The sequence below is a fragment of the Sinohyriopsis cumingii genome, unplaced genomic scaffold (assembly GCF_028554795.1).
Source record: "Sinohyriopsis cumingii isolate HCF-2022 unplaced genomic scaffold, ASM2855479v2 utg000426l, whole genome shotgun sequence".
In the NCBI taxonomy this organism is placed as follows: Eukaryota; Metazoa; Mollusca; class Bivalvia; order Unionida; family Unionidae; genus Sinohyriopsis; species Sinohyriopsis cumingii.
Genome location: NW_028315897.1, coordinates 2,486,533 through 2,499,953, shown reverse-complemented (window position 1 = coordinate 2,499,953; position 13,421 = coordinate 2,486,533). Strand labels below are relative to the sequence as shown.

At 33.7% G+C, this 13,421-nt stretch overlaps 1 long non-coding RNA gene across 1 annotated transcript in view; it reads left to right on the top strand.

The window, feature by feature from the left end:
- LOC149774074 (uncharacterized) overlaps positions 1 to 13,421 on the top strand; it is a 42,756-nt gene that overhangs the window by 18,617 nt on the left and 10,718 nt on the right. The window contains exons 4-5 of the long non-coding RNA XR_016416967.1: positions 4,223 to 4,240; positions 9,286 to 9,303. This is a non-coding gene — a long non-coding RNA (uncharacterized LOC149774074). The remainder of the gene's footprint in view (positions 1 to 4,222; positions 4,241 to 9,285; positions 9,304 to 13,421) is intronic.

Below are 13,421 nucleotides of genomic sequence, written 5' to 3'. Positions count from 1 at the left end.
CGATCTGAAAAGATCAGGGGAATTCAGAGTCTTAAATTCCAATGCGATATTGGTGATCGAATATCTCACGTACGTTTTCTTGATCAGGATCTTCCTCACGTATGTATTGAATGTAATCTCTTGCCAGAGACGGTCTGAAAGTCCACTTTGATAGAACGGTATATGATTAGCGAGCATTTGACTTTCAAGCACTCTGCATAATCGGTTTCCAAATAAATATGTGACATCCGCAAACAATGTTTAATTATCGATATAACCCGCTGGGCCAAGATGACGTTGAATAATATATGTGGTGGTTTCAGCGGCGCTTCCCTAATACAGTGTTGCTTCCACAGGTTTTCATACAGAGGTGTAGCGTCGTAATCGTCGATCGACTGAGCGTCCACGCCCTCAAATTTAATATCGTTTTTTTATATACGGACAATACAGTTGCTCGGTTCTAGATATGGAAATCTCACAGTGAGCAATGCCATCTTTGTTCCCTTGGATTTACTAATTCGGTGAGGGATTCTGTCAGAATCAAGTCGAGGTCCAAAGAGAGACATTATAATGGAGTGCTCGCATAAACGAGATTCGCCAGAGAAACATGGATGTGTTAACAAAATCGATGCTAAATTCTCTATGTTCTCTGGGTATTTGTCCTTATGTACATTGCATTATGAAGCTAGCTAATTCAACAAAGGAGAGACACTTAATATCTGACTTTTTGGAGACCTAGTTGTGCGCTGAGATTATATGTGGATTTGTTATTGACCTGATTATGCTGTGAGATCTCTGAAAGGTTTACAACAACTAATTCGTTGTCTGACAGCGCCAAAGAGAGAAACTTGCTCCGCGCCGATGATGTCACCCGTGATACTAAAATAGCTATTGTATCCCTGCATTTTCTTTGTTGCATAGATAGACAATCGACATGCAATTATTGTGAGCACATATGCCGCTGCTATCGCAATACACAATGCGATGATTACGTATGCTATTGACAACGATGCTACTGTCCTCAGCTCAGCTTCCAGCTAATGGTGTAATCTAATAAACGACACCTTTCAGCATTGTTATTCTGCCTTAATATATTTAATGTTCTGCTCAGCCGTGTGTTTGGCTGCGATTGCGGTGATTTCCGAGATGTGCTTGGTTGCATGATGGTATATCCACTCATTGAAGTTCAGTTTTATTTAAATGACTCTCAATTAATTGTTGTCAGTTAAGTGATTAGTTGGTGTTAGTTATACCCACAAATTTAACACAATAATGATAAATCTAACTACACTTTTACCGCTTGTCATCATTGCTATTACAAAATGGTCATTCTCAACATAAATATACGCCATGGTGGTATCCGATCAGAGGTATATAGTGGTCCTAAAACATCAGGTGAATCTGATAACACAGCAAACTGGAAAATCAGAACTCACATATGTCCTGTACAAACCAAATTATTCAACAAAAATGTTAACACAACGACCAGTATCAGAAGGTTGGAATATGTTTTAGTTTGCATGGCAACATTGTTTTGTGAGAGTCATTTTTTATCGTGTCGAGCCTGTCTTTTCTTTGGTGTCATCGCATTTGAGGCAGTTGGTTGTGCAAAAAGAAACGACTCATTAGTTATCATTGAAAATCAACTAAATAATGTTTCCGTATCTTCTCAGATATAACTGTGGTTCTTCAAAACTCTTTAAGAGGAATATGTTCGGATAGAACATCAATTTATCTTTGTGTAATTAATCAGGTTACTGTTTAGTGAAGATTATTGCTGCAGCATCGATACGTGTTGTGGATTGGAGCCTCAGTAACATGATTTTTTTCTTCACAGGAACATCAAAATGTATATGTCACAGGTGAACTTGGCACAGGCTCGTCTACCGGTTTATCAGGCTCGACAACAGGTTGTTTAACGTCTTTACGTGTTGTTTAACATCAACACGATGATCAATATGATGTGCAGCAGGGTCTGACTGATCAATAACATCGTTGATCGATTCGATGTAACTCCGGTTCGGCATTGACGGCAAAGATTCACTAATGACCAAATCAAGCTTCAGTGACAGTCGAACACGACACATGCAAACTCATGTTGTAATGTCTGTATGAATCTATCACAGGAGTAGAACATACTCGACGAACGTTTCACGTGCATCTGATTTATCATTTAAATCGACCGCTGATACAATATTGCCGTTACTATTTTTGTGTGTAGCTGTTGTTTGTGCAGATAACATATACAACACCCACGTATATATGCTGTGATTTACGAAATCACACTGACGTCTGTGAATATATTGTCGTAGATCAACTCAATGATCAATGAAATAGCAAAATCCATACTTGCATAAAATATTTTTGAAGGAAAACTCCAATTAATGAGTGAATCAATATTTTATCTGTTACAGATCTCTAAAAAGGCGGTGCAATTGAATTTCCAAATACATTTGAACCATACCGATGTCTGTATCCGATATCACAGCTTCACGTTCATTCCGTTGAGGAACGACATCACACTGTAATAGACTTGATATTGGATCAACGGCGTCAGCATCGAAGATATTCCTCCGTAGATACATGTTGATTTATCGGGGAGAATATGTTTCAGCGGAATTACACGCGCGGTCGCCGCACAACAAAAGGCAAAGCTTAACTGACATTGAGCGGATCCCATCATACGATTCAGTGACTTTGGATAATTGAAATATTATTATATTTGATTGGCCGAAATGACCCTCGCTGGGGGTCCATACGGGTTTGTATAAATATTATATACTGTCAGGTCCATCGATGAATACATCCATGGATATGCACCTAACGGTCACTTTTTGTACATTTCTATGAGATACAAACAAACATTGTGGTCGAAAATGATCTGTCGAACGAGTAATACATGATCAACAAAAATAACGATGATGATATGTCCCTGCGACGCTGCAGCAAGACGTTTACGTGATCACGCTGTTGCAAGTAATGTGGCCGGTCATTATTGGACATTGATCTAGTAATGGAACATATGCATGGCTGTTTAATACCATCTGCAAGTTCTTGCTGAAGTTGCAACGATAACATTAACAAACGTTGTTGAGACGCATTTATTATAGCACGTTGAAATCGACCTTGAATTCTCTCGACGGTAAGGTTCATGTCCTCATGGCCGTGTTCAACTGATCAAGATTGACAGTCGCATTTTACTTAAAGAATGCCTCTTATTCAACATCCGTTAATGTGTCAAGTATACTCATCATCACGCTTAACATAATGCTGACCGATATTATATTTTGTATAGGTGGTTGAATGGTTCAATATTAGATGCAGGTTTTCAGTACAAGCACAAACAGGAAAACGCCCAATCACGATAACGAGCATTCCATCTGCATGGTAGTACGTTGATACATTAACTGCAGCTGTCAGCCTTGCAGTTATTAGTTTTACTGCGAAATACAACGATAAGAATACATCTGTGACAAAGATGAATCCAGCAAATACTTACCATGTATCTAGGTTCCGTTGTTGCGTCATTGTCTGGATTTCAGGCAGCAGTGATGTAGGTTAGGATCCTGCGAAATATATGAGCTACAGTCAGATTTCTTGATTATTCAAATACTGTTATACCTGTAAGTGACCCATCAGTGACTTACGTTATCCGCTCACCTACTGTTAATTCAGTCGTTGAAATCAGTTATCGTTCTAAAGTCAAGCTCAGGATCAGAATTGGAGCCACCTGATAAACAACGTTGGTAAGTGCATCCGAAGTAACAACTGCCTTAGCGCTGAGTTCACTGGACAATCAAGCATTATTTGGTATGAGGGCAGCGCCAGCCAGTGTGACACCTCTTACCATAAGTATCGATGGATCCTGATATTAATTTAGTGTGTTTGGGAATATCGTATATATCGGCAACCCTGATGTACTTCCGTGAGGTGGTGGTGCGCTGACAGGCACGATCAACGTCATCGGGAATCGGAATGATAGACTTCCAACATCAGTTACAACGACCAGTACATTCACAAGCAGTCACTCAAGAACTTGTTGCGATAAGATCGGGATTATTTATATTGGACCTGAATTTACGACCCATCGAGTTCTTGCTTGTAATAGGTTTACGTAATGATATACATGTATATCTTTTTTAATGTATGCATTGTTCATGCTTGAAAAATTAGTAAAATCTAAGCTGTGTAAAAAATATATATATATTGGACGTTTTATTCGTGCTTTTATTTTTTATTCCAGTCAGGATTCGAAGATCGGGTAAGTTTGAAATATACGTTTTTTCTTTTTATTATTTCTTAGAGATTTTTAATTTTTACCGTCGATTTAAACTTTCTAGTGAGGGGACAATATTTATGGTATAATAGCTGCATTGCGGTTTTCTACCTTGTACTTATTAGCTTACTTGGCCTCAAAGACAAAACGCATTATGGTATGATCCTATGTCCGTCATTTATCATCAATCCGTCTCCATATACTTGTTGACATTCTTGAGGAAGTGTTTTATGACGAATCTGAATAACATTGTAATATGGGTCTACATCCTCAATGCATCTGACAAGACGTGATTTATTCCAGCTAATAAAGTGATCCTCCACTTTTTTGACAGATGAAATGTGTAAGTTAACCTTTTTACTGTCAATGGAATCGGAACCAAACAATTATTTTTGATTCATTGCTTCTCATGTAATACAGTTTGGATTTACATAAAACAATTTAAAAACAACAACAGTTAAAGCTGTGTGTTTAGTTTATATCGTTCACATTACGAGTTATAGATTTAGCATGTGATGCATTATCCTGCAGAATCTGTTTTCTTTGATATATTCTGTCTCTCAAGATTATTTTCATTGCTTAATTATCATTTATGCCTTTCCGAATCGTTTATTTTCCTCCTGATTGCACCTGTCATTTACTTGAATATATTATAGTTGGTGACTCACTTTAAATACCCTATAGTGAATCTCGTTATCTCCGTTCACCTTATTGTTGTTACTGTTTAACTAAATAGTAACTGAGGTCGCCATCTGTTCAAAATTGTGTTACACATCAAGGTCTTATTACGAACATTTTTCCCCAAATCATATTATAAGAACAACTTATCATATCACTTTACATTCATCCTCAATGAATAATGTTGTATATCGTTAAACTACGGCTAACTCATGTTTCTTTAACAGTTTGATTCATATGAAATAGTCAGCTTATACTTAGTAGAAAATTTCTAAACATGATTTATCAGAAGAGCTTATTACATTAGTGGCTTGAATAATCTTAAGAATTGTATTTTTTTAAACATTCTATTATAATTATTCGTTAATCGCTCGTATAAATAATTTGTATCACCTCCAAAATATTCCATATTTGTGAAACTTTCTACATTGAGAATCCTTTGCGTATGTGACATTTTTATTATATGATTAGTAGCATGAACCAGCAATATACTGGATAATCTCTGTGTAATTTCCATGTCATTTCATGGTTACACCTGTGCAGAGAACTTCGGGTATGACAAGAAGATAATTCAGTCAAAGAAAATAATTATTTCAATACACCTTGCTAATTATTCCTCAAGTTTATGTATTATATTTAATCATTCTTTTTTCTTGTATTTACTTAAGTCATAGAATACCCTGCATCTTCATAGAAGAGACATATATAGTTGACCTTCTATGAAATTTGGTTTGCAAGTCTTGGAACTAAATTAATATAGTGGTCAAGCGGTAATTCATACTTACTGCCTTAGCAACAAAATTAAAAAGCGTAATTGTAGTTTCGCTGCCAAGAAGAAAAAAAAAAATTCAAAACTTCCTGCAAACAAAACAAAGTTGAAATTTCAAGCGATGTGATACAGAACACAGACTAGTTCGGATTCATTAATAATACTTTATGGTATAATTTGTTTCAAACAAATGATGAAAAACTAAATTTTTAGTTCATTTGTCTTTTATTTGGGAATAACCCTTCATGATATTTTTACACAAAAATAGATCTAAATAAACATGACACACGAGAAACTGTACATTTGTTTTAAGCAAAGTATCATGCACGCCTTTAAATTATATTTGATTTAGTGTGTATGTTGTCTTTTCTCCATGACTGTATGTTATGTTTATCTATGTAGTTTGTAAGTAATTATTTTTAATGACTCTCTGATTATTATATTATTAGTTTGCAGCAACATATTTGTTAGTTAATATTTTGCCATGATTTTAGATTATTTATTATTACTGGAGATAAATATCTTTAATTGTAACTGTGTTTAAAAGTCTGGAATAAACGTTTGACCACGATTGTGTTCCTCATATAGTGGCTCCTGTTTTTAAATAAGCGAGAAGTGAATAGAACTACTAATTCCTGCATATGCAAAAATAACATAGGGAAACACAAATTGCATTAAAACAAAACAGATTTGGCGTCTTGAAAACACTGCCTCTTTTGCATACAAGTTCAGGTTTTTATCATACCAGAAATATTGGATTAGTAACCCCAACTTAAGGACAAAGAAGTAGGTCCGTATATTTCTCGCTTTGAAAAATGTTGAACATTTTAAAAGGCCAAGAGAGCATTGTACTTATTCGCAAAGTTTATAATTCAAAGTTAGTACAATAACCTGATGAATATGATGTACTTAAGGAACGTGTCTTGAAGAGCTATAAGTAGGTATCTAAGGCATGGTGACAAAGTTTCGCAACTGTACAAACGATACTGGACAGACCTATATCGACTTTCCATTCAGAGAGAACAATTAGTTTTTAAGTGGTTCTCAGCAAGAAGGCTGACCAAGAATATGATTACCTCAGACAATTCCAATTACCTGAAGGGTTTCAGAGAGCAAATATACTTAACTGGAATTCACAACTCTAGTGCTGATATTTCTTTCCACATTTGCACAGGTAAATAAATGTGAACAGTGTCACCGAAACAGATTAATTTATAATACCATGGATAAATGGCGGGCTGCAATGACGAAATTGGAAATGCATAATATATTACCACGTTTTGATCTTTTGTGAGAAGTCAATCAAGTTCAACTCTCAGAGAGTGCAAAGGAATTTTCTGCATTTGTAATACCAAATGGAGATATAAACAGCAATGCCGTTTGGTATGAAAACTTTTCCTAAAACTGTCCAGTGTTTAAAGAATATGATTAAACCTGGTCATCTAATTTAAACGAATACATCTGTTACGTTATTTTCCACAAGAATACCTGGAAACCTCAGAACAAAACCAGTAAGAGCTTCTTTCTTCGAATCAGACATACCATTGTGGCATTTTATAAGATAAACTCCATATTTACAACGGCACAGTTGCTAAGTACATTTCATTTGAATTTTCTCCTGCTTGATGTTATGTTTGATAATTATTCTCTTTGGTCAGAATTTGAGTTAATGGCCTTGCGGAATTATTTTTTATGTTATAAACTTGATATTACATAGCAATCTGTATCTTTGGTTTTAGATTATATATTAAGATTATTATTTTTTTGTAACTCAGTAGGAGACATCTTTTAGTGGGAAATTCCAGAATTTGTTGACAATATATAATAATTTTAGAATTATTTTTCCCTCATCCTGGTTCTCAAGATTTTGACGTATGGTTCTATTTAAGTGACACGTAGACAACATTATTCATTCCAGTTTTAACACCAGTCTTTTTAGGCGTTAATGTTACTAATGTTACATCTATTAATTGAGTCGACCTATTAATTTATTTACTGGAATAAAAAAGTGCTCAAAATAAATATTTGGGAATTATGGTGGAAGTTCGTTTTTGAAATTTTCATTTTGCATTCTAATATAAGAACATGCTTATTATTCCAACACTTGGGCGTTTCGTCTGATCTTTTACGTTATTTGGGTTAGGGCTATATAGTCGTGATATGGATCGTTCGGCCCCAAATTTCATTAAATAATTATAAAATGTTGCAAGTGATCTTTGCATTCATGGACTAATGATTTAAAAGGAGAAAAATAGTGTTCATTACACAGTTTATATATGTAAACTAATAAGTAAAAATATAGCTTTATCTTATAAATCTCTATTATACTTTATGGGGTGAGGTGATGTGCATATTTTATTTATATTGCGTGTTTGCTTTTATCCATGGTTGCCTGTTTCGTATATATCTAGTGTGTGATTAGCCTTAATTATTTGGCTTTAGTTAATGGTCTTTTACAAACTACATATTACATTAAATATTTATGATTTAAGATTATATGCTAAACTCATTGTTACTGGAGGCAAACATACATACTTATATCTGAGTCTCGGACATTAGTTTTCATGAGCACAAGTTCTAGGGCTGAATTTTTGACCATCGTCCTGATCCTCCTATTATAAGATTCGTTTTTTTTAGTGAAGTAAACATAATTACTAATTTCTAGTTTAACAAAAGTATGTTATTTGCAATTGTATTTGTATTTCAATTGATATTTAAGAAGATTTATTTAAATTACTCACTGCAATTAGAAAGGGCTTATTAATTGATGTTAGACTAAATCAATATTTTGGGATCATTATGAACTCTTTCAAGGACATTTCTGATTACTTCAATGTTATATTGGCACATTAACACACTCGTGACTATTTGCAAAACAGCGCATTTAAAGGTTAAATTCAGTCTTAACCCCACTGAAATCTATTTCTGGATAATCTACATTTTTGTTTTACTGTGATATACATTTTCGGACTGTAAAGGATTTAATCCACACTGCTGCCAAGAAAATTAAATTTGCAATTTGTGTTCGAAGGAAATTAAGTTGTGTTAACTTTTGCAAGATTTCTTGCTTATTGCCATTTTTCTGCAATTTTGTTGAAGGGTATATAGCCTTAATGCAACACATACAAAACGATGCTAAACAGGATGACCTGTCCCTGCATGAATTGGGTTATATTTACTTTGTGTTTCGTGATATTATCTGCCGTAGTTCGAAAAGCTAACACAAACAAGTCACTCTGAAACAGATCAAGGTAGTTCGCTCCTTTTTGCGTTGTACACAGGTTATTTAAAACAACAGTGCTACCTCTGAATGAGCTACAGCTGATAGTTTCATGTAATACAGATGTGAACATTTACTTTGCAATCCAAATTATAATTGTAATGACCTTAAAATCTATGAAGAAAGTCATAAAAAGGAATATTTACAATACATATTAATAACGTTTTCCTTGTCATAGATTAAAATTTAGATGTTTTTCGAATAGGTGCTTGTGTTTATAGTTGTATAGCCTATTCATCCCAAGTTACATGGGTAATTAATATCAAGTGAACGTCTCCTTTATACTGTTTTATTTTATTGTAGGCAAAAATTGCAGAAAGGGTAAGTGATATATATATATATATATATATATATGTCAAGTCTAATTTAGGATTTTTTGACATTCTTTACTTTTATAAATTCATGTGAACTTTAATTTTATATAGTATATTGATACTTTTTGTCGTTCGTTTCGAAAATAAAGACGCGAATATGGCTCGAGCGCTCACGTTGTGCCTGATTTTTTTTTACCTCGAAAAAAGACCATTTGACCCTGTGCCTTGCGTTTGTCGTCAGCCACTCAACATTTGGTACTCCAACTCGGTATTCCATGTTGCATTATATCTCTGATTAACATTCTAATATGTGTTCGTATATTCTATATATCAGACCAGAAAAAGATATGTGCATAGTAATGATCTGATCTTACATCTGTTTCACACATATTGAAATATTTTTCTGAACATTTTCTGGTTAAAGTTAGACTTTGGGCTTATTAGACAAAACTTTTGGAAAAGTTCTACAAATGGTGTAAAATAATCTAGATTCTGATTATTGGGAACTTGTTATCAAGCTGAGCGTCATATTTCTGGACATGATGAAGTATGCCATTTGGCATTCATTGAGAAATAAATTAAATCTACAAATGTCAGATAATTTCGCATCTTACTGGCTGAAGGCATTACCACTCTATAATCATATTTTTTATTCGACGTTTAGTTAATTTTGTAAAAGAACTTCTCATTTATCAAAATATATTTGTTTTCATATTTATGCTCATTAAATGAAGCAAAACCGCATTGGAGTTGCAATGAGTTCTTCATTTCACACAATTATGCCTACCAGATTAAAACATAATATTTATGAACAATTTCATAAAATATTTAGCACTTACACAGTAAATTGTTGATATTGAAATCAATGAGTTCTTGCTTATAGTAGATAGTAAAGGACAAATATAAATATATTGCTTTGTTGAAGAACATTTATGGTTGAAAGCTAGTATAAAATATTGTTATGCTGTAATTAATAATCAGAATTTCCTTTCTCTAATAATATATTTTACATGCAACGCATACTCCTGTTTTTGAATATTAACTTTATCGCCCCCCCCCCCCAATAAAAATATATTTGCAAATTATATATTGCATGATTTGATTTTAAATAACAAACTATCTCATATTCTATTTTGTCTGAAACCATTCCATGTGTTAAATATCAAAGTAAGGAGGATCATTCCCGTAGAACAAAAGCACAACATGCAGAGTATTACTTTTCCATTGATGATTATTTGACTCTGTAAGACGCAAGTATACATATTGTCGTAAAATTAACATTTCATGATTTAGGTGACTACGATTATCAAGAAGAGACTATGCTAGTCAATTAGTTCTTTGTCATTAGAAAAAACTTATATCGGAGAATTTCAAAAGGTAAAATATAATAGAAAGGTAACTTAGATACTGTTCAAAAGCTATTTTATATACTGAGCCACAAAAGTTATTAATTTTACTTAACTTTTGTTTTATGTCAGTATATTTTCCAAATCATTACATATGAGGTTGTAAATACTACATGTCTGCATATTGAAACTGTCATCAGTTTTGTAAACATTGCGTGTGATATAAGGAACAAATGGTTTGATTTTATAGACAAAATACTACATTATGAATAAGTAATATAATGCCACTATAGTTTTTGAGTGATACAAGCATCCATGTACCTTCAAATCCTGGATTTATTTAAATGCTTACCATTGATTTAACAAACACTTTACCAACATTAGAGACTGAAATTATAACCACAAGGTTTGCTTCAGTCTAATGCATTGAATTTGGAAACCAATCAGCTGCTTTGGAAATTCACGCAATAGTCTCCAGCCATGGAAGAACCAGCAAGTAATCAAATATAACATGTTTTTTGAACACATATATGACATCCTAAAATGTTACGGACTTTAACGAAGTTTGTCCTTGATAAAGCACGAACAATCTGGTAAGGACTGCAAATGTAGGCGCTCTACTTTGACTATCAGCTGCAAAAAGTGCATGACTATCATCACATTTCCTTAATATCCCCCCTCTTTACTTTTAGAAGCATGTTTATTATTATTATACACTCACCCATTCTGACTGTATCTACCCCGAACTACTGGTTGGTAAATCAGGAACTTTGTGTTGATATTATCACTTCTAAAATGCTAGATCAAGGTGTGTATATATTTTGCAAGAAGATAAATCAAATAGTGCAAACATTTAGATTTATGGATATGTTGAAATATCTAAATGATCAATGCCTTTTTGTTTACGGTAGACTTTGGTATTTTAAAGACCATTCATTATGGAAGGGACACAACATTGAAATCACTGTACCAGCCAAATTTAGGGCACCGTATATCACGTCTTTTAAAAATTGTACACTTTTAACTAACGCTGACTATCTGTTCACAGATCTATATTATATACAATGATATTGTTGTTTTTAGACACGTGATATAACTATTTCAAAATAATTGTCAATGTTTTGATTAACAGATTAATACGTATGAAGGCAATATATAAATAAGTAGCATTACAGGCAAGATGATGAAATTCAATATTGATTTGTGATCTGGTGATAATTGTAAGAGCATGTGGCATATTTAGAAGTGTCTCTTGTATATATTTTAATAGTTGCAAGCTCCATATGCGATGATTTCGAAATTTGTACTGGTGCCAAACCAAACTTGCTCCAGAATCGAAGTTTAGAAGATTAAACTCACCTTTTGGCACAAGACGATAAACCCTACTCACCTTTCCTAAATCCACCTCACTTTCATAGTCTGATCATATACAAATATATGTAACGTATCATCTGCCGCAGTCAATTTCATTTTTGTTGTTGAGAAAAAATATTTGACTATGTGAAGATATAGGAATGAAACAATATGAAATTTATTTCGCCCAATAGTCTTTATATATCACACGTAAGAATATAATCAAACAGTTGACATCAATTAGACTAAACGAATTACTGATATCAAAGATGGGTAAATATCCAGTGGTTATGTAATATGAATTGTAAAAAAATTAGTAGCACAAATCGTTTATCAAATATTGTATTTATCTTCTAATGATTAATGGTGACAAATATGCGCAGTATTTTTACTATGACAATCACATGCACAAACTTTATATCGATAAAGAATGTACATAACCAAAATGTGAATGACAGTAAAGTTATGACACAGGATATGGCTAACATTGACATATTTAGAGCGACGTAAACATTATCATCGAAGAAAGAAATCCGCGTCTTTGGTACATCAATATGAAATATGCGAAATTGTACTGTTCACAAATTTATATCACATCAATTTCTTGCTAGTAATCACCATCTAAAATATTGACGTTATATCACTTTGACTCAAATATTTATTTTCATAGCATATTTCAACACTTTGTTGTGCATTAGCTACCAATGCATGCACTGAGCGCAAGAAAATCATCCATCATCCCTAGACTCCATATGACTTCTAGAGTGCTTAATCCGCTGACATAACAACTATGTCGGCTTTTTATAAATATTTAAACACAATCATGTTTCGATGATATATCTCTAGATGGTTTATGAACTTTTTGCACTGATGAGAACCCAAATCTCCGCTTGTTTTGGCACCCAAAACACCTAACTGTATACCGTCTCTATTATGCGCTCAAACCCAAAATGGGACTGAACTTCGTCTTCTTGATTGAACATTTTAGTTTGGGTTTATTTTTATATTTCAACAGCTTGTTGTGCAGTAGCTACCAATGCGTGCACTGAGCGCAAGAAAATCATCCATCATCTCTAAAGTCCCTATGACTTATATAGTGCTTAATCCGCTGACACGTCAACTATGTCAGCTTTTAATAATTTTTAAACACAATCATGTATTGGTAATATATCTCTAGAAGGTTTATTAACTTGTCCACGTCTGAAAACCCAGATCTTTGCTTGTTTAGGCACTTGAAACATCAAAATGCATACCTTCTCTATCATTCGCACATACCCCAAATGGGTATATCGTCGCTAAGTATTATGATGATCCGACCACGATCGGGATGATGTTATCTCGACTGAGAAAGATGATAGGGAACAAGGAGGCTAGAAATGCCATGAGGAGGCCTGACTACATGTATCCAAAAAATGAATGTATACCG